Here is a 20,933-nt window from a genome sequence, read left to right as displayed (position 1 = left end):
TCCAATCTCATAAATGCAGAATGAGGATCAGTTGGATATATTGGTATCTTCCATAGAAAGGGTGATCAACTCTCTCCCTGTCGTGTTAAGGTCGTCGATCGAGTCTCTCAGACTGTTCTACATACAGTGCTATGGTTTTACTGCTCGGTTCAGTAACAAATTAACTGGAGATACGACTTTAAGTAGAACACAATGTAATGGTAACTGAGCTGTAGCAAGAGAGTTCATTTCGTGGACCTCTTCACTGCAAGATAAACTTCGAAAGGGGGCAATTGTTTCGTAACCTACCAACACTTTCTACAGTTTGCGTTGATTCGTCGATGTAGACAGACGAAAAGTGTCATTGCTTCTCTCGCAATCAAATTGTGTACAGCTGGGACATCTTTGGAACATTAACTGGAGACACGTAGACGGCATCGCTTCGTTGTAACCCTGGAATGTGACGTTAGCTATCTGCTGATCATTCCGTAGGTAAAAGGCTTTGCGTGAGCAAGCACTTTCCTCCTGGTCATTGCCGACGTAACAGTGGTGAGCCGTGATACTACGGCACAGTTGATGTTCCACAGTCGGCGCCAGGGCTGGAGCAGTTTTCTTTATTTGCCGAGACGGCACGAGGTTTGACTGAGGAGCCTGCGCCAGCACGAATCGCATTCGTATCACACTCAGCTTACTCGGGACTTATGACGTGTCACTCGATGTGATGATGTCAATCGACAATTTTGGAGAGGCCATATTGATTTCGACGTATTGTCTCTGTATTATAGCTTACGTGTTAAGGCAATATGCTGCGTCTAGACAAAGCAGCCACAAAGATTTACCACTGACACTGCAATGTTGGTGCGATTTCTTATAATTAAGCGGTTTTCAATGATGGAGTGGTGTTAAAAGCCTTCTCCTCCTAAGATTCTACATCTACATCTACATACATACTCCGCAATCCAACATACGGTGCGTGGCGGAGGGTACCTCGTACCACAACTAGCATCTTCTCTTCCTGTTCCACTCCCAAACAGAACGAGGGAAAAGTGACTGCCTCTGTACGAGCTCTAATCTCTATTATCTTATCTTTGTCGTCTTTCCGCGAAATATAAGTTGGCGGCAGTAAAATTGTAGTGCAGTCAAGTCTCAAATGCTGGTTCTCCAAATTTCCTCAGTAGCGATTCACGAAAAGAACGCCTTTCCTCCAGAGACTCCCACCCGAGTTTCTGAAGCATTTCCGTAACACTCGCGTGATGATCAAACCTACCAGTAACAAATCTAGCAGCCCGCATCTGAATTGCTTCTATGTCCTCCTTCAATCCGACCTGATAGGGATCCCAAACGATCGAGCAGTACTCAGGGATAAGCGGTCTCCTTTACAGATGAGCCACATCTTCCCAAAAGTCTACCAATGAACCGAAGACGACTATTTGCCTTCCCCACTCTGTCATTACATGCTTGTCCCACTTCATATCGCTCTGCAACGTTACGCCCAAATATTTAATCGACGTGACTGTGTCAAGCGCTACACCAAGATTAATGATAATGTTGTCGATAATTCTACTTGTTCGCCGTGGTCTTCTCGTTTGTGAGTTTCTAATTAATGAAATACAACTATCTTCTGGAATATTTGATATTGTTTACATACAATAATGTCATGTAGAAGAAGGTTAATTAGATGAATGACGAACACTAATTTCACTTACCAAAGATTTTTTCAGCATTTACACATACAAGAGCGCGGAACGAACAGCCTCCGGCCGGAACTCATACAGTACATATACAGCTACAGAACATTCCAGTACAATGATTCTTGATATTTGTGGATAATTCCAGAACTTCTTCGAACCGAATATAGAAATTGAAATTTTACTGTTCAGGTGACTTCTGATTTCACGGCTCTCCTTGCAACAGTCTAGTACCATACCCACTACACCACAGAAGCTGCGCTGCTCACCTTCTACTGCGACATTGCTCCTTCCTTAAGAGAACAGCGTCTTGGTGTCACGTCCTCCTAGTCCGGGAGTGAGTCAACAGTCCTAGGTACTCTGACTCCCGATGAATAATGTTCGCCCTGGCGGTGATCTTCTTAGAACTTCTTTTACCGCTACTCTCTTCGTCTCCTTTCCGCTTGTTACCTGTTGCTGGAGCTTCGACTTTACCCTGGGTTGCGGGATATTTATAGGGCTTCATTCGAAGGACGTGGACCGTATCTCTGATCCTTCGTCGTCTTGTGTCGGGGTCGAAATCTTCAACTTCATAAGTAACATCAGACAACTGTCTTACAACCTTATAAGGTCCAAATTAGCGCCTGAGGAGCTTGTCAGAGAGACAAACCTTCCGAACAGGAGTGAAGATCCAGACGAGGTCACCAGGCTGGTAGACAACAGGGCGGTGGCTCGCGTCATACCTCCGGCGATCTTTCTCTTGAACCAGCAGTGTGAGGAGTGGAGCTGACTGCCGACCTTCCTCAGCGCTGGTTAACACCTGGCCGATGTAGTCGTTGTCCATGTCTTCAGGATATAACGGAAGCACAGTGTCCATCATCGCAGTCGCTTCACGCCCATGCACCAGGAAAAATGGCGTAAATCCTGTGGTGTCTTGTTTGGCGGTGTTGTAGGCAAACGTCACGAAAGGTAGCACCTCATCCCAGTTGCTCTGCCCAACACTGACGAACATTGATAGCTGTCAGCCAAGGTCTTATTAATGCATTCAAAGCCCGTTAGTGTGCGGATGGTAGGCAGTCGACATGTGATGAGTAATGTTGCACCGCCAGGGCGAATATCAGTCATCGGGAGTCGGAGTATGCAGGACCGATGACGCTACAAAAATGATAGAAAACTAAGTCGATATCCTCATGGATGGCCGACCAGCCCAAGCTCCCCAAGCTCTTGTGGACTCTGGGGCATCAAATTCAGTCATTTCGGAGAAACTACTCAACTACACAAAGAGAAAGTGTCTCTTTGGAGAAAAAGAAATCAAGATACTTGGACACCTTGTGTCAAACGAAAGGGTGCCACCTTCCTTTGACAATATCATAGTCACTCAGGAATACGTTTCCCCGATTTTGTCACTTATGTCTAATTAACAAACCAAGGATGAAGAAGCTGCGAGTGAAACGATCAGAAATGACGTTTACATTTCTTGCTTGTCAGAAAAATTCGGCCGTTTATTTCCTAATATCTTGTATGTTCCTAGAGTGCGGTTAGGCAGGCACCTAAACGGGCAGCCTACATTGCTGTGACTGAAACAATCACCAATAACATTTATATTCTTCTTTGTTACAGATATTTACTTATTTTTTCCAGTGAAATGTTGCCATTTCGAGGGTCTACTCACCCACATGAGAAGTTAGGTGTATTGGAAATGTGCTGCTGGCCACGTTCATGTCTGGGGCCACGAGGCGTACAGCACAGCCGCAGCACGTGACACTACAGGTTTACGAGTTGTAACGACCGTCTCCAGCTGGGAGCGAGTTAAAATTTGAGACTCACACTCTTGATAACATGCGACTTAGTTGAGGACTTTATTCGGCATCTTTTCATTAACATGCTCATTTTCTGCCTCGCCCCGCACGTAGGCCAGAGTTCACGATTTATATCGAGCCAAGGCAACTAGTGTGACGTGACAGGTTCTTGCGGGCCCGCATTTGGGCTCCGTATATGTGGTTTTGACGTCAGCTCCGAGTAAGCTGGGAGTTTCAAGGACGCTGCCCCGCCAGCGGCAGCCGCCTCAACAAGTGAGCGGCGGCATTGGCCGAGGAGCGCAATGGGCGGGGCTTGTAGTCCGCCCCTACGAATGCAATTAGCGGCTACCGGTTGGCAATACACAGATAGCGGCCCAGAATGCAGGAAGGACGTTCCTGCCGGTGTTCTGTTGGCGTCTGAGAAGTAAGTTCCTAAAGGACATGAATAGTGGAGACGTGTTGTTTTGTTGGCCCGCTCAGTAGGACTTTCGTATTTACGTCTGACCACTATATACCCGACTGCCTACTAACAGGGTAAAGGATCGCTACGAAATTGGACGAAGTTCTACACTTCTGACTGATATATTCGACGATGCCCTTTGGCTACACTGTCTAAAGGATCGTTCTAAGAAATACCAAATTAAAATCAACCTGAAGATGCGTAAATAAGGCGAAACGCATAGATGAAAACAAAAAAAACAAAAAACAAAAAACTAAAATTGCAACCAAGACTGTTTTTAACCAATACTGTTAAGCACTCATTTGCTGTATGCCACATATGGATTGGAAGAATTTCTGATTTCTGTCTTACGTTTCTCATATACTGCTCGTAAAAGCTATCGTGTCCAGCAAGCTATGAATGAGTTCTTTGCGTATGCTTTAAGTCTGAGACTTAAACTGTTTCGCTTAATTGAAGTATAAGTGTGAAGTCTGTGTTACAATTATCCCATCTATTTTGAAGTGTAGATTTGGAGTAAAATTAAAATCTATTTTTATTTGAACCATAGCTAACGCCAATTCACTCGTAAAAGTTTCAGCTCTGTTCATTCTGAATTTATTAAAAAATATTTCAGTTAATGTTTTTATGATCTCCGTGCTCCATTCCAACAGTAGATTTTATTTGTTTGAAGTTGTGTTTGTTATTTGTTTTGTTACTAAATTGCATGTCAGCACCAAAATGTAGACTGAAGCGCCAAAGAAACTGGTACAGGCCTGAGTATTCAAACACAAAGATACATAAACAGGTAGAATACGGCGCGGCGGTCGGCTTCGCCTATATAAGATAACAAGTGTCTGGCGCAGTCGTCAGGTCAGTTTCTCTTGCTAAAATGGTAGGTTATCATGATTTAAGTGAGTATGCACGTAGTGCGATAATCGGCGCACGCGCGATGGGAGACATCATCTCCGAGGAAGCGATGAGGGGGGAATTTCCCATAGGATCGTTTCACGAATGTACCGTGAATATCAGGAAGCCTGTAAAATATCATATATCCGACATCTCTGTGGACGGAAAAAGATCCTGCAAGAACGGGACCAACAACGACTGAAGAGAATCGTTCAACGTGACAGAAAAGCAACCCTTCCGCAAATTGCTGCGGATTTCAATGCTGGGGCATCAACAAGTGTCAGCGTGCGAACCATTCAATGAAGCAACATCGAAATAGGATGTCTCTGAGCACTATGCGACTTAACTTCTGAGGTCATCAGTCGCCTAGAACTTAGAACTAATTAAACCTAAGTAACCTAAGGATATCACACACATCCATGCCCGAGGCAGGATTCGAACCTGCGACCGTAGCGGTCTATAGGCTCCAGACTGTAGTGCCTAGAACCGCACAGCCACTCCGGCTGGCTCGAAATAGGCCTTCGGAGTCTAAGGCCCACTCGTTTACCCTTGATGACTCCACGACACTAAGCTTTACGCCTCACCTGGGTCCGCCAACACCGACATTGGACTGTTGATGACTGGAAACAAGTTGCCTGGTGGGACGAGTCCTGTTTCAAAATGTATCGAGTGGATGGACGTGTAGGAGTCGGAGACATCCTCTTCAATCCGTGGATCCTGCAGGTCAGCAGCGGGCAGTTCAAACTGGTGGAGGCTCTGTAATGGTGTGTTGCGTGTGCAGTTGCAGTGATATGGGACCCCTGATACGTCTAGATACTAGTCTGACAGGTGACACGAACGTAAGTATCCTGTATGTTCACCTGCATCCATCCATACCCTTTGTGCATTCCTATGGACTTGGACAATTCCAACAGGACAATGCGATACCCCACACGTCCAGAACACTCTTCACCAGGAACACTCTTCTGAGTCTAAACACTTCCGCTGTCCACAAATCTCCCCACGACATGAACATTATTGAGCATATCTGGGATGCCTTGCAATTTGTTGTTCAGAAGAGAGTTCCACTCCCTCGCGCTCTTACAGATTTATGGACAGCCCTGTAGGATTCATGGTGTCAGTTCCCTCCAGCACTACTGCAGTCATTAGTCGAATCCATGCCACGTCGTATTCCGGCACTTCTGCATGCCCGTGGTGGCCCTACACGATACCAGAATTGTACTAGTTTCTTTGGCTCTTCAGTGTACTTTCTCCCGCATGGCCCCCTAGTCGCCGCATAGCGCATGTTGCTGGTAGACCGGGAGTCGAACCCGGGAATTCTCCGTTTCGTGTGCCGGTGCTTTATAGACTATGCTATCCAGTCATGACTCGCAGAACAGAGAATCAGCGATCATAAAGTGGTTACTGCATTGATGATTTCAGCCGTAAATAGAAATATTAAAAAAGGTAGGAAAATTTTTCTGTTTAGCAAAAGTGAAAAAGGCAGATTTCGGAGTACCTGACGTCTCAACACAAAATTTTTGTCTCAAGTACAGATAATGTTTAGGATCAGTGGACAACGTTCAAAACCATCGTACAATATGCGTTACATGAGTATGTGCCAAGCAAGATCGTACGAGATGGAAAAGAGCAACCGTGGTACAACAACCGAGTTAGAAAACTGCTGCGGAAGCAAAGGGAACTTCAAAGCAAACATAAACATAGCCAAAGCCCTGCAGACAAACAAAAATTACTTGAAGCGAAATGTAGTGCGAGGATGGCTATGGAAGAGGCGTTCAATGAATTCGAAAGTAAAGTTCTATGTACTCACTTGGCAGAAAACCCTAAGAAATTTTGGTCTTATGTCAAAGCGGTAGGTGGATCAAAACAAAATGTCCAGACACTCTGTGACCAAAATGGTTCTAAAACAGAGGATGACAGCCGAAAGGCCGAAATACTTTTTCCAAAGCTGTTTCACATAGCAAGACTGCACTGTAGTTCCTTCTCTAGATTGTCGCACAGATGAAAAAATGGTAGATATCGAAATAGACGACAGAGGGATAGAGAAACAATTAAAATCGCTCAAAAGAGGAAAGGCCGCTGCACCTGATGGGATACCAGTTCTATTTTACACAGAGTACGCGAAGGAACTTACCCCCTTCTTGCAGCGGTGTACCGTAGGTCTCTAGAAGAGCGTAGCGTTCCAAAGGATTGGAAAAGGGCACAGGTCATCCCCGTTTTCAAGAAGGGACGTCGAACAGTTGTGCAGAACTATAGACCTATATCTCTAACGTCGAACAGTTGTAGAATTTTGGAACACGTATTATGCTTGAGTATAATGACTTACCTGGAGAATAGGTTTCTAGTCTCTATACGAATCAGCATGGGTTTCGAAAAAGACGATCGTGTGAAACCCAGCCAGCGCTATTCGTCCACGAGACTCAGAGGGCCATAGACACGGGTTCCCAGGTAGATGCCGTGTTTCTTGACTTCCGCAAGGCGTTCGATACAGTTCCCCACAGTCGTTTAATGAACAAAGTAAGAGCATATGGACTATCAGACCAATTGTGTGACTGGATTGAAGAGTTCTTAGGTAACAGAATGCAGCATGTCATTCTCAATGGAGAGAAGTCTTCTGAAGTAAGAGTGATTTCAGGTGTGCCGCAGGGGAGTGTCGTAGGACCGTTGCTATTCACAATATACATAAATGACTTTGTGGATAGCGTCGGGGGTTCACTGAGGCTTTTTGCGGATGATGTTGTGGTATATCGAGGGGTTGTAGCGGTGGAGGATTGTACAGAACTGCAGGAGGATCTGCAGCTAATTGACGCATGGTGCAGGGAATGGCAATTGAATCTCAATGCAGACAAGTGAAATGTCCTGCGAATACATAGAAAGAAAGATCCCTTATCATTTAGCTACAATATAGCAGGTCAGCAACTGGAAGCAGTAAATTGCATCAATTATTTGGGAGTAAGAGTTAAGAGTGATTTAAAATGGAATCACCATATAAAATTAATCGTCGGTAAAGCAGATGCCAGACTGAGATTCATTGGAAGAGCCCTAAGGAAATACAGTCCGAAAACAAGGGAAGTAGGTTACAGTACACTTGTTCGCCCACTGCTTGAATACTGCTCACCGGTGTGGGATCCGTACCAGATTAGGTTGATAGAAAAGATCCAACGGAGAGCAGCGCGCTTCGTTACAGGATCATTTAGTAATCGCGAAAGCGTTACGGAGATGATAGATAAACTCCAGCGAAAGACTCTGCAGGAGAGACGCTCAGTAGCTCGGTACGGGCTTTTGTTGAAGTTTCGAGAACATACCTTCACCGAGGAGTCAAGCAGTATATTGCTCCCTCCTACGTATATATCGCGAAGAGACCATGAGAATAAAATCATAGAGATTAGAGTCCACACAGAGGCATACCGACAGTCTTTCTTTCCATGAACAATACGGGACTGGAGTAGAAGGGAGAACCGATAGAGGTACACGAGGTACTCTCCGCCACACACCGTCAAGTGGCTTGCGGAGTATGGATGTCGATGTAGATGTAGACCCGCCCTCGCTGCTTTACTTCCGCCAGCACTTTATCTCGTATCTTCCGGACTTGACAGATATTTTCCTGTAGAGTCAGTATTCATTCATGAAACAATCCTCATACTATGGCTAAGCCATGTCCCCGCAATATCTTTCCTTCCGGAGCGCTAATTGCGCAAGATATGCTGGAGAACTTCTGTGAAGTGTGGAACGTAGGAAATGAGGTACTGGCGGAAGTAAAGCTGTGGATGGCGGGTCATAAGTCTTGCTTGGATAGTTTGGTCGATAGAGCACTCTCCCGTCAAAGCCAAGCGTCCCAGGTTCGAATCCCGGTCTTGCCCACAGCTTCAATCTGCTAGGAAACTCCCTGAGATAAAATTCTATGTCGCCCTTCCTTTCCAATCCCCTATCACATCTCTGGGAATGATCCAGTTCCACATCAGTTTTCCAGATAGTAAGTCATGCTTCTTCCTCTGAAAAGTTATGTATTGAATGAGATAAAGGCTCTTTATAATTATAATACGTGAATACATGGCTTAGGATCTCCATAACTCAAGTAACAGGTGGTTACAATTGAAGTGCAGCTACTCATAGACGTCCAGTGTGGGATTTAAAAATTGGTAGATATCCTAATGCGTTAATACGGAACCGATTTACGCTGGGAACAAATTACATCTAGTTTCGGCCACAGGCGCAAAACTGGCGCCGTGAATGTAAGAGAGACGTATAGAAAAGTTTAAATATGTAATGGTTTGGGAATGGGATGTGGACAGTAATGTGATCGGTAGGTCATTTTTGCCCAGAACTGACGCAGCATATTGGGAGTGATGGTATGACCACTTATTGCTATGTGGCCTCGCAAGTCTTTGTGTTTCTATGGTAGACGTGGAACATAATATAATCCCACAGAGAAAAAGGAAAATCACAAGGCTCATGAAGTCCGCCACTGCCCGGCGTGTCGAGCATAATTTTGGAAACGTGCAGGGGCACCATCTTGTTGGAAGACGAAATACGTGCTATCAGTTTGCAACCGTGGTATGTGCCACAACTGCAGCATGTCGAGATAAGTGACGTTATTGACAGGTCTCTTAGCGAAGAAGAAGAGTTCATTGACTGTCTTGTTGGACACGATGCGGGCCATACTAACTTCCTCGAAATCCTGTACGTGTTCGACAGTTCCTTGTCGATTATCTGTCCCGCATATGTGTGCGCTGTGCCAAAAGTTACTTCGCAGGTGAAGATTAATTTCCTTACGGAGTCGTCGTTTTCAAGATGGTTGTACATAACAATGCTGAATTGCTGACGGTCCAATTTGTCGCCATAGCTTACAGCTTGCAATAGTTGCTATTTATACAGCTTCTCTGTTAATCTCTTAAGAAGGATTTCCACACAGTTTACTGAGTAATGTTCAGCTCTGCACTAGCTCTGTAGATGGACTTTAAATGACTTCGCAATATCATGTTCATCACACGGCCCACCGTCTTTTCTGACACTCCTGGCCGACACGCACGTCTTGCTTCGCACAAACACCCATCCTCCTCGAATTTATTGCACCATGACACGCCCGATAAACCCGCTGGGCAGAACAGGTAATAGGACTGTGGAAAGGGCTAACGATTGAGGTCAGTTTCTGCTTTTAATTGTCATTTATTGAAATTTAATAAGCTTTACAACCAAAGCGGCACATAGCCGAATCTTTACCGGATGCAACCCTTTCACGGCTGAAGGCCTCCAACAAGAAATCTCAACAAGATAAAAATCCAATTAAGATAGCAATAAAATAATTCAAAAAACAACATACGCAAAGTGCAATATAAATGGCTGAGGACTACAATTAAATTCCAAAATTTTAGAATATATTACCATAGACCCTTAAAGGCAGAAGGCCAACAGGAAACCTTAAAAAAAAACAATTCAATTAAAATAGCAATAAAATAATTTAAAAACAAAAAAAGCAACATATGCAACGAGCAACACAAATGGCTCAGGGCCACAATTAAATTTCGAAACTTCAGAATATATTACCATAGACCATTACAGGCAGAAGGCCAGCATGTGTAACAACAAGAAATCTTAAAAATCAACAAGTTAAAAATCCAATTGAAATAGCAATAAAATAATTTAAGGAAGCAACAAACGCAAGGTGCAATACCAATGGATGAGGGCTACAATTACACTTCAAAATTTAAAAATACATTACCATAATCTTTAAAGGCAGAAGGCCGCAGTGTTTAAGCTTGAAAGATAAATTTAAAAATTAATTTTGCATAATTTTAACAAAACAAAACAAATAACCATAAGCCTAAAATTTAAAATAGCTGGAAACAGATAATTAAACACCGCTGGGACTCAAAAGCCTCCAGGGAGGTCGGTCTGCCCTCGTTCACTTAGGTGAGACAGGTGGTGAGCCCAACTACACTTGATCCGTCGGAACCCAACCAGGGTACAGCCACGGACCGACCGACACAACGACTTGCTTCCCGTCAATCAGTGCATGAGACCTCAAACTGGCAATGTTGCCAACGTGATAATCAACAATGGAGTATGTATTAGCTGTCAAAATTACCTGCCATGTTGGACAGCGACAACAGGTGAGAGAAGGACGCTGCCTGAAATTACCTTAGTGGCCATGGCAGGTAACCGAGACACTAACGGCCACTAGGCAGAAAATTCCGCTGGTACACTTGAATTTGAAACGCGGTAATAGTTAACTTCACTCAAAAGAACACTGCCTGAGTTTACGTCAGTGCCCAGTGCAGGTAACCAGAACACTAACGGTGACAATGCAGAAAGTTCCACTGGTGCACTCAAATCGTAATCAACCAAAATAGTTAATTCTACCGCATGTTGGCTAAGTCTCAGCAGTAGAACTACTCGGTGTTGCTCACCGGAAAACCTTCCCAACAGTAAACCACCGAAGCGAACCACCACAACCTGAATAGACGTGGCGTGGGTAGTTGAAACCAATACTCAACTTTGACGTCCTGGGTCGATGAACCACGAAGCTCGTAGCGATCGTACAGCTCCACAGGGCGCAGCGGCTGCCAACGGACACAGCGGACTGCAGAGCGCGGAGATAACTTCCCGCGACCGCAAAAACCGACCGACTGACTCCAGACCCGCTTGCAGGAAACTATATGCTCCAAACCAAAGATGGTACACATCATTACTGCCACACGTAGAAGGAAGAAGAACCACGAGGTAACCACGACAAGGGTGGGAAACCAAATACAGATAGACAGTTCATGAAAGCGCTTAGTTGGGGGAGAGCGCGGCTCACACCACTTCACAACGCTGTTGTAAACTGGTGGTGTCTTACGATAGCCGGCCACGGTGACCAAGCGGTTCTAGGTGCTTGAGTCTGGAACCGCGCAACCGCTACGGTCTCAGGTTCGAATCTTGCCTCGGGCATGGACGTCCTTAGGTTAGTTAGGTTCTAGGGGACTGATGACCTCAGACGTTAAGTCCCATAGTGCTCAGAGCCATTTTTTGTCTTACGATATTTGCCGTGGGTAGCTCGCTACACTCGCACTACCGATGGGCAATGAGCAAATTCTAGCACAGAAATTCTTCCTAGGTCGCCGCCATCTTCAGCAACTGCGGTCTGTGAAACCTCTGTCGCGGGTCTTCCAGACCAACGTATCGGCTAGACGCTAAAAAATATTGAGTGTTTAGTTTCAAGTACTGTATAAATCGTGTGATTATGTTTAGCCGTTTAACTATACCGACTTTTATAATGTCTCGTAGACCTTATAATTAACCTGTAATACGATTTAACAACCGAAATATGAAACTAAAACCCGAATCACTAAATAAATGTACATCTAAAAACTTTTTCAGCGACGACCACGTGCCACAAATTTTATTATTTGCTTAGATTTATTAACAAAGCAACGTGATTCGAGACACAAATCTCTTCAGACTACAACGGAAATAAGGAAACATTTAGTAAAAGTTTACATAGGTATGATAGTTGTTCTTCAAGAGCTTGTCATTTCATTTCGAACACAGTGCGTACCTTGCGAGCTCCGCTTCCTTTTAAGAAGATTTTGATACCAAAAGCTCTGTGCAATCCAATCTCAACGCTGTCTTGACGTGTTGTGGCTCCCGTTTACAGCTCCCCACGGTGAAATCTCACTCGAAAAAACTTAGGAAGGTATGCGTGACAGTGAGAGAGCAATCGCCCGTTGGTCGTGTCACGGCACGACCGCAGCAGGTTGTCACAGGTGTGGTAGAGGCAGCGGCGGGTCGTGATGGGGCAGCGGCGCCGTGATTGGCCGTAATGTGCCCGCCAGGTGCGGCCCCGCTGTTACTGTTACTGCCGCTGGCCGACAGCCACTGGTTACTGCTTACTGCCGCTGATACGGCCCCACACAGGCCCGGCACGAGATTGCGGCACTACGCCGCGCTGAATCGGAGCACATCCTTTCAAACTGCACTCGTCTTTGTGCCAATTCTTGAGGAATTTGTGAACTGGTTTTCTACTCTCCAGTTGAAATAGAAATGAGAATTCACTTTTTATGACAAACAGCGCATGTGGTACATGCAAGCTGTATAGAAAAAACAACTTCTTACTAGCAAGGACATTTCCAATGAATTTATGACTATTTTACAATGGTGGCAGTACAAAAAAAGTTGAGGTAAGATGTAGCCAAAATTATAGCATTTGACGTGGCGCATATAGAATGTGAAAATGAAATACGAATGTACAAGGGTAAGTCAAATGCAATTTTTTTTAAATATTATTGTTAGTTCACATACTGTATATATTTATATATAATCTCTCCCACACTTGATGCAAGTTTGCCGACATTTAAAAGTGCCTGAAATGCCCGCAGGTCGCGGGGCAGAAGCTACACGAGACACGGACGTATCTGCACAAACAGTTGTAGAGCAACTGTCAGTCCACTTCCGTGCACACCAGGAGGAAAACTTGCCGACCAGAAGCCGAACGCTGGTTGGCGGACAGCTACCAATCGTTGACGACATGGACATCCACGAGTAGCCTCTTTCCCTTACGTCATGACTACGCAATCATATTAGAGGGCCAATTAAAAGGTTTACAACAGTGACGTCAGACATCGATAGTCTGTAATAAATAGAAGCACAAATCCCCATGCAAAACCAGTCGTGCCCTGAGGAAGGCCGTTGAAATTCGGCCGAAACGTCGTTTTTATTTTATTATTGTTGTTAGTTTTTAGCAATGACGCGGCATAATAACGAGAAGAATTTTAATCACTATGCCACCGGCCGCGTAAGCCCACGTTCTTATATCAAAAACTCATTTGTGAGTATGGGGTACAATTACTTCAAATTTTAACTACTCCCCTTTTCGCCCACGCCATCACCAGCACCGAATCCTTCTTTGCGTGCAGTGCTAAAATTTCGTTCTCAATGGGAAATAAATCCTGCAGCGTTGTCTCTATGGAGGTTACTAGATGCTCTGGCAAAAGGTTCTGTTTCTAGTCAGAAATAGGCATAAAATACTTGAACAGATCTACTCACCAATCGTTTCCAATGTGCTAAAAAAAGATACTCAAAGATGTTGAAAGTTTTGTGTTCATCCGGCACTTCCATTTCTCTCCATTAAATTTTCTTTTAGTAGACAGCGACATTTTTCTGTGAAATACTTTACGCGGGACTGCTATAATGTTTCGATTAATCGATATAAGAACTGAAGCAACCTCTTTGTCTGGTCAGTGAAGAAATTTTGCGTCTTTGGAGAGGCACTTTGTTTCCGACCAATGTGAATAGCTTGCAGGTCCTTCTTGGTCGAAAGAGTAGTTTTTCCAGTTCTGGGTTGTGTTCTCGCTATCTATCTCCTGTTTCTCCCTCTCTCTGCTCATCTTTTCCTCCTCCTGTGTCCATGTGCTCTCCATATCTCTGCCCACCTCCTCCTTCATCCTCATACGGCCAACTTCCCCCCCTGTCAATCTCCTCCTACTTCTCCTATCTCTGACAGTGTCCTCCTCTATCCTATCTCTCCACATTTCCATTACCCTCTCTCTGTCCATCCCCTCCTTCATGCTCACTCTGTCCATCTCCTACTCCTCTATCTCTGGGAATCTCCTTGTCCCACTGTCTATCTCCTCCTCCGTCCCATCCTTCTCGATCAATTCCCTCCACTATCCATCTCCTCGGCCATCACTCTCTGTCCGTCCCCTGCTATCTGTATCCCTCTCTTCCTAACCTGCTGTCCGTCCAGCTTCTCCTCCACAATATCTCTCTTCATTATCACCCCTAAATCAATAGGTAGTTGCTGGTTTTTAACCCCACAGTGTTTCTTCCCAGACAGCAAGAAATATGTGTAGCAAGTTTGGTTGAAATCTATCCAGGGGTTTAAGGAGGAGCCTTTTACCCTAGGCATCGCCCATGTGTGCACACACAAAGTTTGTTCCGAGTGGCCAAGTGCTCTCATTCTCAAATGCTGGATGAATTAAAGTCTGGTTATGAGTGCATCGTAGACTATACTTCTTTTTCATCCACAGCGCCACCCCGATGCCTTTGAAGGTAGGTGTCTTTTACCCCCAAAGCGCTTCCTTTCAGACAGTAAGTGATATGTGTACCAGGTTTGGTTCAAATCGATCCAACAGTTTAGGAGGAGATGTGGAATATACCTACCTACGTAGATAGATGAAGGCAGACATGCAGTTTTAAAATAAGTCTGTATTAGCGTAAGAGTCGAGGGGCATGAAAGGGAAGCAGTGGTTGGGAAGGGAGTGAGACAGGGGTTTAGCCCCTCCCCGATGTTATTCAATCTGTATATTAAGCAAGCAGTAAAGGAAACAAAAGAAAAATTCGGAGTATGAATTAAAATCCATGGAGAAGAAATAAAAACTATAAGGTTCGCCGATGACATTATAATTCTGTCAGAGACAGCAAAGGACCTGCAAGAGCAGCTTAACGGAATGGACAGTGTCTTGAGGGTATAAGATGAACATCAACAAAAGCAAAACGAGGACAATGGAATGTAGTCGAATTAAATTGGGTGATGCTGCAGGAATCAGATTAGGAAATGAGACGCTTAAAGTAGTAAAGAAGTTTTGCTATTTGGGGAGCAAAATAACTGATGATAGTCGAAGTAGAGAGGATATAAAATGTAGACTGGCAATGGCAAGGAAAGTGCTTCTGAAGAAGAGAAATTTGTTAACATCGGGTATAGACATCAGTGTCAGGATGTCGTTTTTGAAAGTATTTGTATGTAGTGTAGCCATGTATGGAAGTGAAACATGGACGATAAATAGTTTGGACAAGAAGAGAATAGAAGCTTTCGAAATGTGGTGCTACAGAAGAATGCTGAAGATTAGATGGGTAGATCATATAACTAATGAGGAGGTATTGAACAGGATTGGGGAGAAGAGGAGTTTGTGGCACAACTTGACTAGAAGAAGGGATCGCTTGGTAGGACATACTATGAGGCCTCAAGGGATCACCAATTTAGAATTGGAGGGCAGCGTGGAGGCCAAAAATTATAGAGGGATACTAAGAGATGAATACACTAAACAGATTCTGAAGGATGTAGGTTGCAGAAGGTACTGGGAGATGAAGAACCTTGCACAGGATAGAGTAGCATGAAGAGCTGCATCAAACCAGTCTCAGGACTGAAGACCACAACAACAACAACAACATGCGTAGGAAGTTTAGTATAAGTTGTGTGTAGCTGATGACGATATTAGTAGTAGTACCAGAAACTGAGAAATGGATAATTGTGTGTTATGATCGTAATTAGGTCTAAAAGTTGGTTCGCTATGTTACGTTTTACTGCTGAAGTTATCTCAGATATGATCCCTGATTATGGCCAACGACCAGGCAAGTTGCTGTCAACTTACGTGTGAATATTCTTTCGCGTAATTGAAGACATTTTGGTACTGACTGCATGGAGCCCTATTTAAGTACCTTTGCGAGCTACATAAATATTTTGCCCAAAGTGTATTTCTATTCTGTTGATGCCAAATAAAATAACAGTTAAATTATGCCCCTCTTCCGCAAAAATCGAAGCACGCATCCCACTCCACCTGAATACTATGCCACATCACGAAGAGTGAGGTCATGTCGAACCGCGAATTTCTACTAAATCACTGTGCCGCGCAACGGTAGGGAATGTCATTATAAATTGCTTTCAGGTTTCGCCCTGACATTCGAACGGGCGGTAATTGCGAATGAGGCTGCGTGGAGAATTAACACAGTACACCCCGAACTGTGGCGTCGTGGCAGGCTTACCTGACGCTCAGGCCAGCACGTGCAAGTGCCCCAGGTCCTATCTGAGAGTGCTCGCATATGCGGTTGCTCGACCAGCCCGCGGCGCAGAGTCGGAAAAGCACTGCAGTGGCGCATTTCGCAGAAGGGATGCCGCTGCCGGACACAGGCTGTGTATGGCTGTTCCGCGGGGCTCCCTCTGCTGCTGTCGACCGTTTAATGAGATGGTAATTACGCTGTGTACATTCTTGGAAAGGGTACTGTACTAGTGATGTCATAACTACTGTTCAGTGCAGCAGGTGCATAAATTGCGAGGTTTACGGTCGGCTTTAGCATAAACTTTGACGCAAACAGATACGAGAAATTTCTGTGTCAGCGCTGTATGGGACAGAGACGGGGGCTCCCTAGAGAATGCTATCAAAGGCAGCCCACCCTATACGCTACTGTACATGGTGTTTACAAAGTTGCTGTGCAGTTACAACATTGAAAATTAAATCTTCGGGCGACTACGCATGTCTGCACTCGTTAATTTAACTGGGACCCATTTTCTGCTGATATGATTGTGATATGCTTCTCACGTACACAGTTATGCGAGGCTTTTTTTTTAAGATACAAAGCGTGCTTGCGTGATAGCGAAACATTACACATACTAAATTGGTGATCCTTTGATGCCTCAGAACATGTCCTACCAACCGATCCCTTCTGATGGGATACCAGTTCGATTTTACACAGAGGACGCGAAGGAACTTGCCCCTCTTCCTGCAGCGTTGTACCGTAGGTCTCTAGAAGAGCGTAGCGTTCCAAAAGATTGGAAAAGGGCACAGATCATCCCCGTTTTCAAGAAGGGACGTCGAACAGATGTGCAGAACTATACACCTATATCTCTAACGTCGATCACTTGTAGAATTTTGGAACACATATTATGTTCGAGTATAATGACTTTTCTGACGACTAGAAATCTACTCTGTAGGAATCAGCATGGGTTTTGAAAAAGACGGTCGTGCGAAGCCCAGCTCGCGCTATTCGTCCACGAGACTCAGAGGGCCATAGACACGGATTCCCAGGTATATGAAGTGTTTCTTGACTTCCGCAAGGCGTTTGATACAGTTCCCCACAGTCGTTTAATGAACAACGTAAAAGCATATGGACTATCAGACCAATTGTGTGATTGGATTGAAGAGTTCCTAGATAACAGAACGCAGAATGTCATTCTCAATGGAGAGAAGTCTTCCGAAGTCAGAGTGATTTCAAGGGTGCCGCAGGGGAGTGTTGTAGGACCTTTGCTATTCACAATATAAATAAATGACCTTGTGGATAACATCGGAAGTTCATTGAGGCTTTTTACGGATGATGCTGTAGTATATCGAGAGGTTGCAACAATGGAAAATTGTACTGAAATGCATGAGGATCTGCAACGAATTGACGCATGGTGCAGGGAATGGCAATTGAATCTTAATGTAGACAAGTGTAATGTGCTGCGAATACATAGAAAGAAAGATCCTGTATCATTTATCTACAATATAGCAGGTTAGCAACTGGAAGCAGTTATTCCATAAACTATCTGGGAGTAGGCGTTAGGAGTGATTTAAAATGGAATGACCATATAAAATTAATAGTCGGTCAAGCATATGCCAGACTGAGTTTCATTGGATGAATCCTAAGGAAATGCAATCCGAAAACAAAGGAAGTAGGTTACAGTACACTTGTTCGTCCACTGCTTGAATACTGCTCACTGGTGTGGGACCCGTACCAGATAGGGTTGATAGATAGAGAAGGTCCAACGGAGAGCAGCACGCTTCGTTACAGGATCTTTTACTAATCGCGAAAGCGTTACGGAGATGATAGATAAACTCCAGTGGAAAACTCTGCAAGAGAGACGCTCAGTAAATCGGTTCGGGCTTTTGTCGAAGTTTCGAAAACATACCTTCACCGAGGAGTCAAGCAGTATATTGCTCCCTCCTACGTATATCTCACGAAGAGATCATGAGGATGAAATCGGAGAGATTAGGAGATTAGAGCCCACACAGAGGCATACCGACAATCTTTCTTTCCACGAACAATACGAGACTGGAATAGAAGGGAGAACCGATACAGGTACTCAAAGTACCCTCCGCCACACACCGTCAGGTGGCTTGCGGAGTATGGCTGTAGATGTAGATGTAGATGTAGATGTTTTGGTGCCCGCCAAAGAAAAACTCTTGCCCAGCAAGCTCCAGGGAGCGAGGGGCCCATTGGTCCTTTTGAGATGACACGTTCCCCATGAAACTCTTCCAGAAGACGCGTAGTACTGTTATCTTTGCCGGCCGCGGTGGCAGAGCGTTTCTAGGCGCTTCAGTCCAGAATCGCGCGACTGCTACGGTCGCAGGTTCGAATCCTGCCTCGGGCATGGATGTCCTTAGGTTTGTTAGGTTTAAGTAGTTCTAAGTTATAGGGGACTGATGACCTCAGATGTTAAGTCCCATAGTGCTCAGAGTCATTATGTTAGCTCTGTACGTCTTGTTGCAGCCATTGGTAGTTGATTTCGTCTTCCTTTAGCTGGCCAATGAAATCGTGGATCCCTAAACTTTAACGTACATTGTTCTGGGTTTCTTTAAGAAACCAAGATCCAGTAATGTGACATCTGGATATTCCTATTGACACTCCAATTTTCTGATCACACAATGGTGTATAAAGCGTAGCACGAGAATTCTCGACGATAATCGTGTGTTTTGTGTGTTAACGGGACTAGAGAGGTGAAAAGACACCTAATCTGCATAAAAGGTGACATCAAGAATGTAAGTGGTATTCCTCTCAATAAATGGCGAAAACAACTTGCAGTAAAGGATTCACTCTTTATGATTCACATTTTTCAATTCTTGCGCTGCTGTCACTTTATACGAGAACAAGTTCGGTATTTACCTAATCGCTCTCTGCAAATGCAATACTGTTATCTTTATCTTGAGAAAAATTGCGCAGTGATTTTGCTGGAATCTGCTGCATAATCTCAGAAATACCCAATAACTTCCCTTCGTTTAGTTTTGAGCGGTGGTTCGTTCAACATCTAACACGGAGCGCCTCACTCAAAATCTCGCAATAAGTTGGCAAACCACGATACAATGAGGTACAGATATTTTCGTAAATTTTTTTGCAAATGCTCCTTGCACCAGAACTGTGTATTTGCGAGTCTCATCTTGTCTAAACACATTGCGCAGCTGACAGCAGCGCACTTTAAAAACAAATTGAACATCTAAATACTACACATCGTATTCACTACCTTTAATCAACTGAATCAGTGACATGTTACGCAGCAGTAGAACAATTAAAAAGCAATCACGTATCTTTGACCAAACATTTGTGTCAACATGTGTTCTGCCTATGTTTCGAACTTCCACCGTGATCTGCATTAGCAGTCCGTAGTTCATTATACAGCGACCATCCGAACGAGATGTACACTACCTCTCGCTTATTTCACGTGATGAGTCAGTGGTAACGCACAATGGACGGCACAATAGTAATGCCTCGACAGGACACAGAAAATTTGCAGATTTGATCAGACTGAGCATCATTGAGGAAGGGCTTCCCGAACGGTCGCTTCTACATTGCGTTATGTTGGGGGATCAGAGCCCTAGACTGGACCGGTAGCAGTCGGAAGGCTTCAGCAACTAATTATTTGTGTTTGGGGTTGCAGTCAGTTCAAATCAAATGGTTCAAATGGCTCTGAGCACTATGCGACTTAACTTCTCAGGTCATCAGTCGCCTAGAACGTAGAACTAATTAAACCTAACTAACCTAAGGACATCACACACATCCATGCTCGAGGCAGGATTTGAACCTGCGACCGTAGCGATCGCTCGGCTCCAGACTGTAGCGCCTAGAACCGCACGGCCACTCCGGCCGGCGGTTGCGGTCAGTCTTATCTATCTCACAGGTAAGGTAGCCATTACTGTAGGCTGTGTTACTGTTTTGTACCATACTTTGCACTTTTCCTTTCATTGAAATAAGTGCCCATTATTATTAGTCTTCATTAAACATGTCGGTAGGGAAGACTGGGGCACACTGGCCATAGAGTAACTTTGGCCAAATGGTATTATTTCGTTAAACTGGAGTCAGAATACGCTACTTGCCAAGGAGGTTGGTAGCAACAAGTGTATTTCCACGAATATCTCGGTGCAGTTAAATTGTCGAGCGAAGATGGGCAGGCGTTTTATGTTTTCTTGTTATTGAAACTAAATTTTGCTTACACAAGATATCTTGATGTGAACTCGAAGACGAAGTTATTATTAAACCAGTAAGTACAACGATTACAGTCGATAGTTTAAGGCTTATTTTGATACTGTTTAAGGCGATAAATGTTTAAAATGTTTTCGTAAACGAACTAAAATAATTCCAATATGGCGATGGGGCACAATGGCCCTCTTAAATAGGGACACGTCGGCCCACATAATCAAC

This window comes from Schistocerca piceifrons, chromosome 3, assembly GCF_021461385.2.
Source record: "Schistocerca piceifrons isolate TAMUIC-IGC-003096 chromosome 3, iqSchPice1.1, whole genome shotgun sequence".
NCBI lineage: Eukaryota > Metazoa > Arthropoda > Insecta > Orthoptera > Acrididae > Schistocerca > Schistocerca piceifrons.
This window is presented reverse-complemented; position numbering follows the sequence as displayed.